The sequence below is a fragment of the Chiloscyllium plagiosum genome, chromosome 11 (genome assembly GCF_004010195.1).
Source record: "Chiloscyllium plagiosum isolate BGI_BamShark_2017 chromosome 11, ASM401019v2, whole genome shotgun sequence".
Taxonomy (NCBI): Eukaryota; Metazoa; Chordata; class Chondrichthyes; order Orectolobiformes; family Hemiscylliidae; genus Chiloscyllium; species Chiloscyllium plagiosum.
In genome coordinates this window covers 12,241,018-12,259,869 of record NC_057720.1, presented here as the reverse complement: position 1 = coordinate 12,259,869, position 18,852 = coordinate 12,241,018, and the positions used below count along the sequence as shown (strand labels likewise).

General features: G+C 44.1%; 1 protein-coding gene across 7 annotated transcripts in view; it reads right to left on the bottom strand.

Moving 5' to 3' along the window:
• Positions 1 to 16,231, bottom strand: part of nexn (nexilin (F actin binding protein)) — a 94,562-nt gene extending 78,331 nt beyond the window's left edge. For 2 of the 7 annotated variants that reach the window (XM_043698700.1, XM_043698701.1), the window contains exon 1: positions 16,009 to 16,230. The gene's annotated coding sequence lies outside the window, so the exon portion shown is untranslated. Of the gene's footprint in view, positions 1 to 16,008 lie in introns of all 7 variants that reach the window. The other 5 variants (XM_043698695.1, XM_043698696.1, XM_043698699.1 and 2 more) reach the window with 4 other exon arrangements.
• Positions 16,232 to 18,852: the final 2,621 nt, after the last annotated feature.

Sequence of the window (18,852 nt, the reverse complement as noted above, 5' to 3'; positions counted from 1 at the left end):
GGGACTTATCAGCCTTCAGACCTAACAGACTCTCCAACACCAATTCCTGGCAAATATAAATTCCCTTCAGTTCAGGTCCTTCAGTCACTGTTACCTCAGGGAGATTGCTTGTGGTCTTCCCAGTGAACACAGATCTGAAGTACCAATTCAATTCTTCTGCCATTTCTTTGTTCCCCATAATATATTCCCCTGTTTCTGTCTTTAAAGGCCCAATTTTAGTCTTAACCATTTTTTTCCCTTTCACATACCTAAAAAAGCTTTTACTATCCTCCTTTATATTTTTGGCCAGTGTTAATTCTACAGTTCTTTCATTTTCTAAGCTGTTCATGAAATGTAGGCAACGCAGGCAAGGCCAGGATTTGTTGTTCATCCTTAATTGCCCTTACAAAGATCTTCATAAGGCATTTTTTCAAACATTGCTGCCAATGTGGTGTAGGTACACCCATATTGTTTCACAATTCAGACCAGGAAACAATATATTTAGCGATATATTTTCAAGTCAGGAAGGTGTATGGCTTGGAGGGGAACTTGCAGGCGATGGTGTTCCCATGTATCTGCAGTCCTTGTTCTTCCAGGGAATAAAGTTTGTGGATCTGGAAGGTGCCACTGGAAGCCTCTTGACAAGTTTCTACAGTGTATCTTGAATAACGCTATTTGCCAGGGGAGGAGTTTAAGAAGGTGAATGGAGAGGACTGTTACGTCTTGTCGGACGTCAAGCTCCTTGAGTGTTGTTGAAATTGCTCTCATTCAAAGAAGTATCACATCCCTGACTTGCACTTTGCAGAACTTTGGGAAATTACTTTCTCCAGAATTCTCAGCCTCTGACATGTTCTTGTAGGCATAGGATTTATATGGCCAGTTGAATTAATGTTCTGGTCCATGGTAACCACCAGGGTGTTGACAGTGGGGAGTCAATGATGGTTATTGAATGTCAAGAGGAAATGGTTGAAGATAGTCATTGTCCAGCACTTATGTGGCGCAAATGTTACTTGCCCCTGACCAGCCAAAATACTCATCGCTATTTTAAATAATCACCTTCTTATTTTTAAACTATGACCCTAATTCTAGATTCTTCCACAAAATGAAACACCCCTTTGACATCCCCCGGTCAAGTCCCCTCAGGATCTGATATGTTTTACTTAAGTCATCTCTGAATCTTCTAAGCTCCAGAGGATACAGGCCTAGACTTTTCTCATAAGGAAACCCACTCATTTCATAAATTGATCTAGTAAACCTTCTCTGGACTGCTTCCATTGCGTTACTATCCTTCTGTAAGTACCCTACCAGTTCTGTACACAGTATTCCAGATACAGTCTCACCAATGGTCTGCATATCCAAAGCATAGGCGAATGTGAGGACTGCAGATGCTAGAAACCAGAGTCTAGATTAGAGTGGTGCTGGAAAAGCACAGCATGTCAGACAGCATTCGAGGAGCAGGAAAATCGACGTTTCCAAAGCATAACCTCCCTACTCTTGCAATAAACCATAACATTTTATTCGCTTTCCTGATTACTTGCTGAAGCTGCACATTGGTGAAGAAAGTGTTTGGTACACTTTTCTTCATTGGTCAGAATACTGAGTGTAGGAGTTGCAAGGTCTTGTTGTGGCTGTACAGGGCATTGGTGAGGCAACTTTAAGAATGCTAAAAGTCTAGTTGTCATTCTATAGGAAGAATGTTGTTAAACTTGAGAGGGTGCAGAAAAGATTTACAAGGATATTGCCAGGGTTGGAGGGTTTGAGCTATAGCGAGAGGCTGAATAAGCTGGGGCTTTTCCCTTGGAATAAGAGAGGCTGAGGAGTGACCTTATAGAGATTTATAAAATCATGAGGGGCATGGATAGAGTGAATAGCCAAGGTCTTTTTCCTTGGGTGGGTAAGTCCAAAAGATGGCATAGGTTTAAGGTGAGAAAGGAAAGGGAACTGAGGCGTAGTGCTTGTATGGAATGAGCTGACAGAGGAAGTATCTACAACATTTACAAGGTATCCGGATGGATATATAAATAGGAAGGGTTTAGAGGGATATGGGCCAAATGTTATCAAATGAGACGAGGTCAAATTGCAATTTCTGGTTGGTGTGGACGAGTTGAAGGGTCTGTTTCCGTGCTGTATGACTCTATAAGATTAACAAATCTTGTTTCATGATTTGAGAGTTACAGAACCCTGGCATGTAAATGGAGATAGGGTATAATAAAGCATAAGTCTGGATTAGAGTGGTGCTGGAAAAGCACAGCAGGTCAGGCAGCATCCAAGGAGCAGGAAAATCGATGTATCGGGCAAAAGCCCTATAATAAAGCATAAGACAAGATCAAGAGGTTAACTTTTCTATCCATTTGTGAAAGTTTCTAACTCTGTAAAACTACAGAAAATAAAAAAACTTCTAATTCAGACCAGCCAACCAGTTCAATTACACCCTGAACAATGCTGTCCTTTACACACAAGGTCTAATTCCCCTAACATCTGAGTGCCTTGTTAGAAAGACCAATGGTCTGGAATCTATCTGAAGTACCCTATTACTAGTGCAGATTGATATTCCCTTTAGATTTACTTTTAATCAGAACATGAACTCAATTTAAAATGATTACGGGCTTCACGTCAATAAAACATCAGAGTAACGTGCACAGCTGAAAGTCAAGATTTCCTGACATGTCAGTTAACTGATCGTGTCTAACAGAATTATATTCAGACACACAGACTATTCTGGAAAGCTGATGGAGAAGGGCAGTGACATGTGTCTGATAGGAATGTTGACCCTGATACAGATTGGGACCTGACATTGCTGCTATTCATTTCTCTCATGACACCAGTCAACTTAAATGAGCAACAAAGTCATAAGACGTCAGCAGATTATTTACAAATGTTTGTTTTCAGGAACGTAACATTTGTTTCACATTTTGGCTCCTTGTCCACTGATACTTTAACATTAAAATTCTTGCCCTCTTGTGAATGTTCCTCTATTGGCTCAGCCCTCCTGATATTTGTAAGCTCATCCAGCCCTACAAGCCATCAAGAACTCTGCATTCCTCCAATTCTGAACATACCCAATTTCTTTCTCCCTTCCATTAGTGACCATGCTTTGAGCTGCTTCAGCCCTCAGATCTGGAATTCTCTCTCAATGTCTCACAAGCTCTCTACCTTCCTCCTTTCATATGCTCCTCAAAACCTGTCTCTTTAGCAAAGGAATTCGTTCAACCATCCTGCTATCTCCTAAAATGGCCCAGTAACAAATGCTGTCTGATTATATGCCCGAGCAGCATTTTGGGATGTTTTACATTGGGGGGCACTAGACAAGTGTAAGTTAAATGGGAGCTGGTGATGTAATGGTAACCCGGAACTCCAGGCTAATGTTTTGGAGACAAATACAGAGAATACTGGAGAAAATCAGTAGGTCTGGTGGAGAGTTTGGAGAGAGAAACACCTTTGAGTCTGATACAACTCTTCTTCAGTTCAGCTCTAAGTCAAATTGGATCTGAACTGGATTTGAAACATTAACTTTGTTTTCTCTCCTCGAACGCTGCCAGATCTGTTGAGCTTCCCCAACGTTTTCTGTGTTTGTTTGAGATTTCCCAGCATCCATGGTGTTTTGCCTTTATTCTAATGTGGTGGAGACATGAATTTGATCCCAGATGCTGAAACTGGAACTCAATTAAAATCTGGTCTAATGGTAACCATGTGACCATTGTTAGTTACTTCTAAAAAACCATCTGATCCAATAATGCCCTTTGGGGAAGGAAATTTACCATCCTTATAATAAAACAAAGAACTGCGGTTGCTAGAGATCTGAAAGGACCAAAAACAGAAATTGCTGGAGAAACTCAGCAGCTCGGGCAACATCTGTGGAGAGAGAAACAGAGTTAACGTTTTGAGTCCAGTGACCTTTCTCCAGAACCGTCCTTACCTGGTCTGGCCTACATGTGACTCCAGACCCACAGCAATGTGGGCAATTAGGGATAGGTAATAAATGCTGGCCAAGCCAATATATCCCATCCATGAATTAAAATGGTTGTTGGAGTCTCTTCTCAGACAGGAGAAAGTGAGGTCTGCAGATGCTGGAGATCAGAGCTAAAAATGTGTTGCTGGAAAAGCGCAGCAGGTCAGGCAGCATCCAGGGAACAGGAGAATCGACATTTCGTGATCGATGCAAGGGAAATGCTGCTGTTTAAAATGCTGCATTTAAAATATTTGCCAATCTGATTAAAGAGATTAGCCTCAATGCTCAATACACATCTTTTCAAGCGTATTTATGGTTCTTATCAGGCTTTTTAAAATCCTGGCTAACCACAACACTGTTTACCGACAGCCTTAAATGTTTGCTAACGATTGAGAACAAGCATTGCGGCAGAGAATCTTTGAGATCACACTCTCACTTATTTTGTGAATACATATGGGGGAGGAGGATGGTGGAACAATTTAATCAAGCAATGGCTTGTGGCACACGTTTGATATGACCTTCCTTCATTTTCCTCACTGCCTCTGTCACCTAGATGTATAGCTTCCCACACATGCAGACTCAATGGAGTGGCATTTCGCATGCGAGATCATGCCACTGCATCAGGAGGGCATTTTACTGTCAGACCATTAAAGCCAACTCAGCACCGCCTTCCTAACCTGCAATCTTCTTCCCGACCTCTCCGCCCCCACCCCAGTCTGACCTATCACCCTCACCTTGACCTCTTTCCACCTATCACATTTCCGACGCCCCCTCCCCCAAGTCCCTCCTCCCTACCTTTTATCTTAGCCTGCTGGACAAACTTTCCTCATTCCTGAAGAAGGGCTTATGCCCAAAACGTCGATTCTCCTGTTCCCTGGAAGCTGCCTGACCTGCTGCGCTCTTCCAGCAGCACATTTTCAGCTCTCTTCTCAGACACATCAGATTAAAGTTTAGCTGGAACGTTCAACATTTTGGCAAGAGGTCCATCACTTTGTGATTAGCAATGGGCAGATGATGGCCTTATTGTATTATTGCTAAACTATCAAGCCAGAAAGGCTCTGGGGACCAGGATTTGAATCCCGCCACGGCAGATGGTGGAATTTAAATTTGATAAAAAATCTGGAATTAGGTGTCTAATGATGAAATCATTATCACTTGTCAAGAAAGTCCCATCGGGTTCACTAATGTCCTTTAGGGAAGAAAACTGCCATCCTTGCCTGGTCTGGCCTACATGTGACTCCAGACTCACAGCAATGTGGTTGACTCTTAAAAGTCCTACGGGCAATTAGGGATGGGCAATGAGTACTGGCCTGGACAATGATGCCCACATCCTGAGAATGAAAAATAATATACCAACCCCCACTTCTCCTCGGGTTTTTTGGTTATAGAATCAGTCCTCAGAGCTCCTCCCGTATCCCCCACACATTTCCTAGTGACTTTTATGTATCTATGAGCCTAGGCGTTGTGTTTCAGCAGCTTACTTGACTGGAAAGGCATCACAGTCCACTGCAACCATGTCCTCAATTGACATCTGAGTAGGTTTACTGTCCATCAGATGTCAGTGGGAATCCCTTCCTCTTTTCCACTAAATCCAGCTCTGGTCTGTGTGCCAGCTTTTGAGATAAGCTAATGTACGCACAGATCTGCAATTATACCTTGAATCAGCAGGTCATATAGATCAATTAAAGGTTGCCTTAATTCTGTGGACCTCCAAGTCAGAGTCTTCTACACAGAATTCAGGACTAACACCGACTACATAGTACCAGGGGAGTGTAGCACTGCCTGAGGTAATATCAATGATTGGAGTTTCTTGCCCAAAGAACAGACAATACAATTGGAAGAACAGCAGAGAAACTCTCCCTAGTGTCCTGTCCAATATTTATCCTTTGACCAACATCAAAAATGGAGCGTTTGAGTTCTGAGGAAGGGCCACTCAATCCGATTTCTCTGCACAGATGCTGCCAGACGTGCTGAGCTTTTCCAGCAATTTCTGTTTTTGTTTCTGATTTCCAGCATCCGCAGTTACTTCGGTTTTTATCACAAACAGAGAATTATCTGGCCAACATTTATACCTCAAATCAATCCACCAATAACAGATTACCCAGTCATTTTGTGGAACAATGCTGTGCACAAAATGGCTGCCATATTTGCCTATAAAGCAACCTCCTTGGCACATCTCAAGATGTGTGATAGTTGCTATGTAAATACTAGTTCTGAAAAATAGTCGCTGGACCCAAAAAAATAACTCTGTTCCTCTCTCTCTCTACAGATGCTGCCAGACCTGCTGAGATTCTCCCACTACTGCTCAGATGTCTAACGTCTGCAGTAGTTTGTTTTTACCGAGTGTGATAGCTGCTATGTGAATGCCAGTTCCTCATTTTTTTCAAGTTGAGCTTTGCAAGAGGGACCTCAAAACGCAAATCTTTTAAGAGCTGTGGTGACTGGCTTGCGTTTGATGAGCGGTAACAGTCTTTAATGCACAGTGTTCCTGTTCAACATAAAAGTTAAACAAATTTTGCAAAAAGATCTGCAAAGGAACAGTGAAAAGCACTGCTCTGTTGCAAAACATACTTTGGGTAACACACTAAAATTTGCACTTATAAATGAACAGCCCGGTCCAGATTAAAACAGTGTTGTACATCACAGAAGGTTCAAACAAACCGGCTTACTGGGACAAGTAAACTTCACATTCATTGACTACTCATATAAGGTATGGGTGCATAGGAACAATAAGGTTCTTAAGAATTTGGTGCCAAAAACTGCCAATCTGCTTTTGAAGTTATGAGCCTGGCAGAAGATATGCTTTCATTAATAAATGGGAAAGCTTTCACTCACTGGAACTGTAGATTTGGGTGTGAACATAAGATGGCAGGAAAATGATGGTTGGAGAGGGTTCAGAAGAGATTTACAAGCATGTTGCCAGGGCTGGAGGGTTTGAGTTATAAGAAGAGCTTAAGCTAGGACAAATGTTCAGCACAACATCGTGGGCCGAAGGGCCTGTTCTGTGCTGTATTGTTCTATGTTCTATGTTCTATGAGAGGCTGGATAGGCTGGGCTGTTTTTTTCACTGGAGCGTAGGATGTTTAGGGGTGACCTTATGGAGGTTTATAAAATTATGAGGGGCATTGATAAAATGAATAGCAAAGTCTTTTCCCTGGGGTCAGGGAGTTCAAACCTAGAGAGCATATTTTTAAGGTGAGGGGAGAAAGTTTTAGAAGGGACCTGAGGGTCATTTTTTTCACTTAGAGGGTGATGCGTACATGAAATGAACAGGTACACAAAGTGTAGATGCAGGTACAGTTATAACATTTAAAAAATGTTTGGACAGGTACATGAATAGGAAAGGTTTAGAGGGATATGGACCAAATGCAAGCAAGTGGGACTAGTACAATTTGGGAAACATGGTCGACATGGAAGAGTTGGATGAAATAGTCTGTTTCCGTACTGTATGACTCTAGATGTACAGTACCGGACAGATTTCATTTTTGGATCTATCTTGCTCTTTGCAACCTGCATACACTATTCCAATTAGCTTTCTAACTAACTAGTACCAAGACTCTGGTCATTCTTTACTCCAATATGTCCTGAGTAATTCCTTTATTATACCTCAGTGGAGACCATCTTTTCTCTGGCACACCTATTTACAAATACCACTTACTTCTTTCCACATTCCTTTCTATGGACATACCTTCAATTCTTTTGTCATTATAAATATTTTTAAAAATTTGTTTATGGGATGTGGGTGTCACTGGTTGGGCCAACATTTATTGCCCATCCCTAGTTGCCCCTTGAGAAGGTGGGGGTGAGCTGCCTTCTTGAACCGCTGCTGTCCACTTGCTGTGGGTTGACCCACAAAGCCATTAGGGAGGGAATTCCAGGATTTTGACAGTGACAGTGAAGGAAAGCTGATATATTTCCAATTCAGGAAGGTGAATGGCTTGGAGAGAAATGTTTGTGTGATGGTGCCCTCATGTACCTGCTGCCCTTGTCCTTCCAGGTGGAAGTGGTCAGGGGTTTGAAAGATGCTGTCCAAGGACCCTTGATGAACGTCTGTAGTTCATCTTGTAGGTGGTACACATTGCTGCTACTGAGCATTGGTGATGGAGGAAGTGGATGTTTGTCATGTGGAGACAATCAAGTGGGCTGTTTTATCCTGGATGGTGTCAAACTCCTTGACTGTTGTTGGAGCTGCACCCATCCAGGCAAGTGGGGAGTATTCAATCACATGCATGACTTACGACTTGTAGATAATGGACAGGCTTTGGGAAGTCAGGAGATGAGTTACTCACTGTCACATTTCTAGATCCAGTTCAGCTTCTGATCAATGATAACCACCAGATAATTGATAGTGGGGATTTAGTAATGGTAAAGCCATTGATTGTCAAGGGGTGACTGTTTGAGTCTCTCTTGTCGGAGATGGTCATTTCTTAGCATTTGTGTGGTGTGAATATTACTTGCCACTTTTTGGCAGCTGGATATTGTCCAGGACTTGCTGCTTTTTGGACACAGACTACTTCAGTCTCTGAGGAATCATGAATGGTGCTGAACATTGTGTAATTATCATCAAATATCCTCATGAGGGAAGGTCATTGGTGAATAAGCTGAAGATGGCTAAGCCAAGAGAAAACACTACCCAGAGAAACGCCTGGGAAATGTCCTGGAGCAGAGATGATTGACCAGCAACAGCCAGTTTTGCGAGGGCTCCTTGATGCCACACTCGGTCAAATATAGCCTTGATGTCAGGGCTGTCAATCTCCCCTCTGGAATTCAGCTCTTTTGTCCATGTTTGAACCAAGGCTGTAAGAGGTCAGGAGCTGAGTGGCCCTGGGGGAACCCAAACAGGGCATCACTGGGCAGGTTACTGCTGAGCAGGTGCTGCTTAATCAGTGCAACATCGAGGGCTGAAGGGTCTGTACTGCACTGTAATGTTCTGTGTTAATAGCACTGATGATGACACCCTCCATCAGTTTACTGATGATTGATAGGAGACTGATAAGGCAGTAATTCATTGGGTTGGATTTGCCCTACTGTTTTACATACAGGACATAACTGGGCAAATTTCCCCATTGTCAGGTAGATGCCAGTGTTGTAACTGTACTGGAATAGCTAAGCTAGGGGAGCAGCAAGTTCTGGTGCAGAAGTCTTCAGTACTATTGCTTGAATATTGTCAGGAACCAAAGCCTTTGCAGTATCCAGTGTCTCCAATCATTTCTTGATATCACGTGGAGTGAATCGAATTGGCTGAATCCTGTTATGTATGATACTGGGGACCACTGGAGGAGACTGAGGTAGATCAATCATTTGGCACTTCTGGCTGAAGATTGTTGTGAATGCTTCAGCCTTATCTTTCGCACTGATGTGTTAGGTTCCTCCATCGTTGAGGATGGGGATATTTGTGGAGCCTCCTCCTCCTCCAGTGAGTTGTTTAATTGTCTGCTACCATTCACAACTGATGTGGTAGGTCTGCAGAGCTTAGATCTGATCTCTAACAATCACTTGCTAATGCTGTTTGGCACGGAAATAGTCCTGTTTGGTAGCTTCACCAGGTTGGCACCTCATTTTCAGGTATGCCTAGTGCTGCACCTGGCATTCCCTCCTGCGCTCCTCAATGTACTTCAAGTAACTGTACTGGTAACAAATGTGTATTACAAGCAATTGCAACTCAATTGTTTCTCTTTTTCTATGCACTGAGGGATGTCACTGCTGGTCAGCTAATAAAATATTCAGAGCATCTATTTATATCACAGAGATTATCACAGAAATTTTCCTGAGGCATCTCCCAAGAATTGCTATGATTTCATGCACACCTTCCCAAGATTTCCCTCCACTGCTAAGCACTTATTCCTCCCTCCTATCTCTTGTCTCTGTCTTGCCTCTTTTCACCTGAAACCCATAATTATGTTTTTGTTCTCTCCAGACTTGACCAGACCAATGCGCTCCTGACCGGACTCTAACCTTCACTGTCTGTAGACCTGAGTCAGTCCCAATTCTCACTGGGCCAGGTTTCATTGTCCCATCCCCCTGTGCTTTCAGTCCGGTGAGACCTCAGGTTTAAAATTCTTACCTTAATGTTCAATTCGCTTTGTGGCCTCCCCTCGATTCTGTAACCTCCTCTAGACCTGCAACCCTCCCAAAGATTGCAACATTTCTTCAAATCTAACCTCAGTACATCTTCAGCATCCTTCAGCCCATCACTGGTGGCTATGCCATCCAGGTCAAAAGGTTTTGAATTCCCACCATTAACAACTCCACCATCCAACCACTCTCTCCTCGTTTGGATACAGTTTAAACCAAACACTTAGTCACCTACCTCAGTATGGAACCAGTGAAATTATCTTTGACAATGTTGTTATGTAGTACCTTGGATTATCCCCTCTACGTTAAAGGTAACATCTGATCCATAGGTCAAGTCCTGATTCCCTGAGGAGGTTGAAGAGGAACTTGCAGAGTAATTTACCCTCTTTATCAAGCCTGGCTTTCCCCACTGTTTTTGGTTATGAGCTGGAACCTGAGTGGATGTGTGGGAGCCAATGAATAGAGAGAATTTAGCCACAATGGCCCCGGAACAGGGACAGGTTGGATGGACAAGCTAGCCTTTCCCTCCATGCCAGTTTTGTATGTTTGTAATAACAGGTGCCGAACAAGTCCAAGTTGTTGTTAGAACAATTTTGTACAGCTTCAATGAAAAAACATGGTGAGATCTGATGGACTGCCTTCTCAGGAGTCTTAACCCAGAACCACTTCAAAGAAAATGATCAGGACTTTTCACCAAAATCTAGTTTCCCAGGTCCATTATAGGTTGGAGAAAAAGTAGGCCATTCAGCCCATCAAGCCTGGTCTGCCATTCACTGGGATCATGGCTGATCTGATAATCCTCAACTCCACTTTCCTGCCGTTTCCCCTTAACCCTTGATTATCTCACTGATTAAAAATCTATCTAACTCAGCCTTGAGTATTCTTAATAATCCAGCCTTGACAGCCCTCTCTGTGGTACACAATTCCGCAGGTTCACTGCTCTCCCAGAGAAGAAATTCCTCCTCATCTCTGTCTGAAATGGACAATGCTTTATTATGCCGTCTGGTCCTAGACTTTCCCACAAGAGGAAAGAACAATTCTGCATCTACCCTGTCAAGTCCCTTAAGAATGTTTTATGTTTCAATAAGGTTGCCTTTCATTTTTCTATATTCCAATGAGTACAGGGCCAACCTCTCTATATCACTCTTCGTAAGACAGTTCCTCCATACCTCATATCAGCCCAGTGAACCTTCTCTGAACTGTCTCCGTTGCCAAGATAGTCTTCCTTAGATAAGGGTCAAAACTGCTAACAGTTTTCCACCTCTGGTCTGACTTGTTTTGGCAAATTTTTGTCCTCTATTGCCATTGAAATGAAGGCCAACATTCCATTTACCTTTCCTATTACATACTGGACCTGAGTGTTAGCTTATTGTGATTCATGCACAAAGACTTCCAAATCCCTTCATTCTGTAGCTGTCTGCAGTCTTTCTCCACTTAAATAATATTCAGTGTCTCTATTCTTCCTGTCAAAGTGCATAACTTCATATTTTGCCACATTATATTCCACTTGCTAAGACTTCTACCCATTCACTTAATCTGTCTGCATCCCTCTGCAGAACCTGTGTTATCCTAATCACTTGCATTCCACTTGTTTTTATCATTGCAAATAAGACAACAATAATCACTTACCTCATCCAAGTCATTAATATATATTGTACACAATTGTGACCTAGCTCTGACCCCTGTGGGAGTCCACTATTCCGGGTTGCCATTCTGAAAATGCCTCCCTGTCTCAACCCTCTTCCTTCTATTAGATAACCAATCCTCTCTCCTTGTTAATACACCGCCTCCAACATAATGGCTCTTATCATATTAAGTCGCTAACGTGCAGTACCTTATCAAACACCTTCTGAAAATCTAAATATATTACATCAACTCCTTCTCCATTATGTAACCTACTTATTACCTCCTCAAAGAATTCTAGTAAATGTGTCAGACATGATTCCTCCTCTGTTTGGTGAAGCCATGCTGACACTGCTTGGTAATATTATGTAGAGATAGTTCTAAGATTAGATTACTTACAGATTACTTACAGTGTGGAAACAGGCCCTTCGGCCCAACAAGTCCACACCGACCCGCCGAAGCGCACCCACCCAGACCCATTCCCCTACATTTACCCCTGCACCTAACACTACAGGCAATTTAGCGTGGCGAATTCACCTAACCTGCACATTTTTGGAGTGTGGGAGGAAACCGGAGCACCCGGAGGAAACCCACGCAGACACGGGGAGAATGTGCAAACTCCACACAGTCGGTCGCCTGAGGCGGGAATTGAACCCGGGTCTCTGGCGCTGTGAGGCAGCAGTGCTAACCACTGTGCCACCGTGCCAACAACTCACCACCGTGCCACCCACTAACCACCGTGCCACCCACTATAACATGATGGCTGCATTCTTGTATAACCCTGTGTTTTGACAAATCGCGCTTTAGCAACAGCACTTAAAGTGTTGGAGATGTAATTGCACTACAGCCAACACACGTTTTAAAAGTTTGCATGTTAGAAATTGTGTGCCCAATTCATTAATCACATTGCAGCGAATTCCTGTTAATGAAATGTGCACTCGCAGAGCAATCTGTATTTTTAAATGCTCTGTCATTTACAGTTTTTATAATGAACTCTTAATATTTATACAATAGCATAATAAGCTAACTGGTCCATTGTTATCTGCTTTTTGCATCCTTCCCTTTATAAATAGAGGTGTTACACTGGAGTTTTCCAGTCATCTGGGACTCTTCCAGAATCTAAGGATTCCTGGGAGACTATTACCCAGGTATCCACTATCGCTGTAGTTAGGAGACAGTAAGGACTGCAGGTATGGGTAGCCAGAGTCGATAGATGTGGAGCTGGAAAAGCACAGCAGGTCAGACAGCAGCCGAGGAGCAGGTAAGTCAACGTTTCAGGCTAAAACCCTTTGTCAGCGCTGGGGAGGGGAAGGGAGCCCAGACGTAAATGGGGGGAGGGGGGTGGGGCTCAGGTAAGGGTAGGTAGGATGGTGATAGGTGGATGCAGGTAGGGGGTCGAGCGGAGAGGTGAATAGGAAGATGGGACAGGTCAGGTCAGGGAGGCGAGGAGCAGGGGGAGGGCTGGACATGGGATAAGGCTGGGGTTGGAGGGATTTTGAAGTTGGTGAAGTTGATTTTGAGGCCATTGGTTCCTAAGCTCCCAAGGGGAAATATCAGGTATATTTCCTCCAGTTTCCATTTGGCCTCATTCTGACAGTGGAGGAGGCCAAGGATGGACATGTCACCAGTGGTTGGGTGGGAGGGGAATTAAAATGGATGGCAACCAGAAGGGCAGGTTGGTTGGTGCGTGCAGAGCACAGATGCTCCACAAATCTGTCCCCGAGTCTGCGTTTGGTCTCCTCGATATAGAGAGCACATCGGGAACAACGGATACAATAGATCAGGTTGGATGATGTGCAGGTGAATCTCTGACGGATCTGGAAGGATTGTTTGGGGCCTTAGACGGAGGTGAGAGGGGAGGTGGGGGGACAAGTGTTGCACCTCTTGCAGTTGCAGGGAAAGGTGTGGGGGAGAAGTTGGTGCGGAGTATGAAGTTGATGAGGGAATCGCGGAGTGAACAGTCCCTGCTGAAAGGGGTGGAGAAGGAAATATCTTTTTGTTGGTTGTAGTCGATGGAAATGTTGGCGGATGATGCGTTGGAATCGGAGGTTGATGAGGTGGTATGTGAGGACTAAGGGGACGATCCTTATTGTTGTTTTGGGGAGGGGGTTTGAGGGCAGAAGTGCGAGAGATGGAAGAAATGCATTTGAAGGCATTCTTAATTGCCAAGGAGGGGAAACAACGGTCACTCAAATAGGAGGATACTGGGATGTCCTGGAATAGAATGCCTCATCCTGGGAGCAGATGCAATGGAAGTGGGGGAATTGAGAATATGGGATAGCATGTTTGCAGGAAGGTGGGTGAGAGGAGGTGTACTGAAGGTAGTTGTGGGAGTCAGTGCTCCTTTAATATTCTGGGAAACCTCCCATCAGGTCCATGGGATTTATCAAGCTTCAGCCCCATGAGTCTCCCTAGCACTTTCCCTCTGCTGATAGTTATTGCATTTATTTCTTCTCCTCCTTTTACCCCTTGGCCTTGTGAACCTTGAGGTAAAGCCCAGTACAGTCTAAAGTCACGGCCCAGTGCGGACAAGAGGCTAGGTGCCAGCATAGACAGGGTTGGAAGAGTGTTGTTCTGAATGTTTTTCTTTTCTCTGTTTTATAATTTGTTCTGAAACCCCGCAATGCTGGACTTCTTAACTTCCCCATTTTTCTAAGTTCTGTAACTAGCGAAACTGTACTTAGTGACCTTTGTACCTAAGATGGCACCTTAAGCCACCACTTGTAAACTTTTCACATACTCATTTGAGTACGTGACAATAAAGCTAATTCTCATTCTGATTACTTCAAAACATCTTCAGAAACCAGTCAGCCAAAAATAGCTCTGATATTCGAGAAAGACGTTAAAACGAAACCAGTCTGCACTTGGATTGTATGTTTCTGTCTTCACTTGTTACTTGGCTGGGTTGCCAGTACCCTGCCTCTGGGTACATCACCCAATCTGGCACACTGAGGGGTACCACACTGTCGGAAGTGCTCGCTGTGAAATGGGATATTAAACCAAGGTCCTGTCTTCTCCGTGGCCTTGCTTGAAAGGAGAATGGGGGAATGGGGTTGGGGGGGATGGGTCTGTGGGGTATCCTAGCTAACTTCCATCCCTTAACCAGAATCATTAAAGTAAAAACAGATGATCAGGTCAGGATAACATGGTGTTAGTTAATGGGAGCTTGTGGAGTACCACATTATAACACTCAAAATAAAACCTTAATTGACCCTAACACTGTTTGGGACATGAAGGGTGCTACATAAATGCACGTTTTTCATTGATTTTGCATAGCTCAAATTGAGCGTCTCAGTTCGGAGTGAGCAGACTCAGTCAAAGATAGTTTGTACAATAAACGAAGCCGTTCCATGAGACTTGGGGAAGGAGAGTTGTGGAGCTGTCAATCAGCGACCGGGGAAAGCCGAAGAGCTGGGTCGAGCTCACAAACCGAACATGGGACATAGCGGGCAGCAACCTCCAACCCTGAAATTCGTCGGATTCCCTTCAAAACAGAGATGGGGGGGGGGGGGGGAAATGAGGTGAAACCTCAAGACCGGACTTTAACCCCTCCCAGCAGGTTTCCAAAGTGCCACACACCAGATCGGTGGGGCTGCTGACGAGAGATGAGAATTTTCAAATAAAGTGCGTCTCTCTGAGTGTGTGTGTATTCCCGTGTGCCGAGTATCGTCTGTTCCTGACTGTGCGGGTGTCTGTAGAAAGTTGTGTCTTTGTTGTGTCTGTTTTTGTGTGTATTCGTGTCTGAGTGTATTTCCATGTGTTTGAGTGTGACTGCATGTCTGTGTGTACCTCAGTGTGTGTATGTCAGTCTGTGTATATGTGTCTTTGACTGGAGGGGTGTATTTTTATGGTGTGTGTCTGTGTCAGAGTGTGTCTTCCTGCCTGTGTGTGTCTCTGACTGTGGGTGTGTGTTTCTGATATGTGTGTGTGTCTGTGTGTGTCTCTTACTGTGTGTGTTTCATTCTGTGACTGTGTGTCTGATTGTGTCTGCCTGTGTGTGTGTGTGTGAATGAGTGTGTCTGCCTGTGTGTGTGTGTGGTGTGTGTGTGTGAATGAGTGCGTGTCTGTGACTGAGTGTGAGACTGTGAGTGAGAGAGTGTACAGTCCAGGAACTGCGGGCTAGATACTGGGGCTGCTGCTTTCTCCCCTTCCACACTGAGGGACAGGGGGATACAGACTCCTCCAGACAGAACCCAAGGAGATTTCTATCCTCACTCACCTACACACTGTAACCACCCCCCAGGACCATACCCTCCCCCCAGCATACACACACAGATGTGTGAACAGCCTTTTAATGCTTATTCCATCACCTCTCGTACACAAACAAACCAGTCTGCATTACAGATCCCCAGTTTCTCCCTCTGGTTTGAAAATGACTTTACCTTGCTCCGGGGATGAGTTTAGAACCTCTCAGGGATGGGTCTTCTGGACGAGCTGGTTAATCCGCGGAAGTTCTCAGAGCAAAAGGGGAGCGAAGCTGCTACATGGACCGGACTGGAACCACCACTTGACCAGGCTCAATGCCGTTTGGGTAAAATTACGTCTCCCCCGTAGCAAGTTTCCATAAAAGTCCCGTTCGCTCACCGTCTACCGCATTCCAGGCGATCCGGGGCATGGCTCCTCCAGCTGTCGCCTGGAATATATTCGCTAGCACATGGTCGCTCAATTGCTCAATTTCCTACCATCCCCTCCCTCCAACGATGCCACCAAACCCAGCTCGGATTACTGCTCATGGGAGGAGAAATTCATAAATCCAATGGAATCACACCACCGTCCCCCTTTCACACTCATGATTGCGAAGAACCTGCATTTGTGTAGCGTCCTTCAGAGCAACCTCACAGCGAATTCAAGATTGCTGGATTGTGGTCACTCTTGTCCTGGGGATTGCTGACTCCTGGACCTCTCCCCTCCCCTGAGAAGTGGTGACCCTCAGGTTAAACCTCCAGCTGTCTCCAGTGACAATTATAGGAAGGGTATGATTGAGCTGGAGAGGATTCAGAAGAGATTTAACAGGATGTTGCAGGGTATGGAAGGTTCGAGTTATGAAGAAAGGATGGGTAGGCTGGGACTTTTTTTTCTGGATTATAGGATATTGAGGGGTGACCTTATAGAGGGTTAGAAAATCATAACGGCATTATCTGAGATGACATGGCACTCTTGTTAAAGTTCACTTGAGAATGTATCTTTTAAAAAGGTTCTGGGATTTACATGTGAACAAACTGAAACCAACATGGTCATTCTAAAGGATGAGAGATTTAACAAACAATCCAGGGTTGTTTGCAATATATAATTTCAGTTACATCACACTGTAACCTTTTGCTATAAATTCTGTGTTTTACGATCTTATTCTCCACAACCACCAGGTGAAGGAGCAGCGCTCCGAAAGCTAGTGCTTCTAAATAAACCTGTAGGACTATAACCTGGTGTTGTATGATTTTTAACTTTGTACACCCCAGTCCAGCACTGGCACCTCCAAACGTAATGGGTATAGATAGAGATAATAGTAATTGTCTTTTCCCGAGAATGAGGGACTTCCAGACGAGGGGGCACATTTTCAAGGTGAGAGGAGAGAGATTTTAAAAAGTTGTGAGGGTCAAATTTTTTTACGCAGAGGATAGTTCATGTGTGGAATGAACTTCCTGAGGAAGGGGTGGATGTGGGTACAATTACAATGTTTAAAAGGCATTTGGATGAATCCATGAATAGGAAAGGTTTGGAGGGATAAGGGCCAGGAGCAGGCAGGTGGGACTAGTTTAGTTTGAGATTATGTTCGGTGTGGACTGGTTGGACCGAAGGGTCTGCTTCTGAGCTGTATGAGTCTATGGGAGAGCAGCCTTATGGCTTGTTAGGAATGGTAAAGGAGGTTCACTAGGCTGACTTCGGAGTTGAGAGGGTTGGCTTATGAAAAGAGATTGAATAGACTGGGGCTGTACTCATTGGAGGTTAGAAGAATGAGGGGGGAATCTTGTAGAAACACATAAAATTATGAAGGAAATAGATAAGGTAGAAGTAGGGAGGATGTTTCCAAAGGTGAGTGAATCTAGAACAGCGGGGGTGTGGGGGGAGGGTGGAAACATAGCCTCAAAATAAGGGGGAGTAGACTTAAGATTGAGTTGAATATAGAACAGAGAATCATACAGCACAGAACAGGTCCTTCAGCCCTCGCTGTTGCGATGAACTAATCTAAGCCCATTCCCCTACACTATCCCATCATCATCCAAGTGCTTATCCAAGGATTATTTAAACCTCCCTAATGTGGCTGAGTTAATCACATTGGCAGGCAGGGCCTTCCCATTCTCTGAGTAACAAACCTGCCTCTGACATCTGTCTTAAATCTGTCACCCTTCAATTTGTAGTTATGGCCCCTTGTACAAGCTAATGTCATCATCCAAGGAAAAGACTTTCATTGTCTACCCTATCTAATCCTCTGATCACCTTGTATGTCTCTATCAAATCCCCTCTTAGCCTTCTTCTTGCCAATGAGACAGGTTCAAGTCTCTCAGCCTTTCCTCATAAGACCTTCCCTCCAGACCAGGCAACACCCTGGTAAATCTCCTCTGTACCTTTTCAAATGCTTCCACATCCTTCCTGTAATGGGGCAACCAGAACTGCACACAATATTCCAAGTGCAGCACTTGAGGAGGAGCTTCTTCATGTAAAGGGTTGTAAATCTGTGGAATTTCTTGCCTAGTGAAGCAGTTGAGGTTATCTTGTTGAATATATTTAAGGCAAAGATAGATAGATTTTTGAACAGTAAAGGAATTAATGGTTATGGTGAGTGGGCAGGTAGCTGGAGCTGAGACCACGAAAAGGCCAGCCATGATCTCATTGAATGACAGAGCAGGCTTGAGGGGCCAGGTGATCAACTCCTTTACTCCTTTATGCATTGAGGGCATCACTAACTAGGCAGCATTTATTGCCCAGAGGGCAGGTAAGAGTCAACCACTTTGCTGTGAACCTGGAGTCATATGTGAGCCAGACCAGGCAAGGATGGCAGCTTCCTTCCCTAAAGGACACGAGTGAACCAGATGGATTTTTCCCAACAATAGACAATGGATTCATGGTCATCATTAGACTCTTAATTCCAGATTTTTAAAAAAATAATTCAAATTCCACCATTGAACCTGGGTCCCCAGAACATTATCTGGGTCACAGGATTAACAGTCCAGTGATAGTATCACTAGACCATGACCTCCTGCTGCTCCCATTTCTTATGTTCTTGTGTA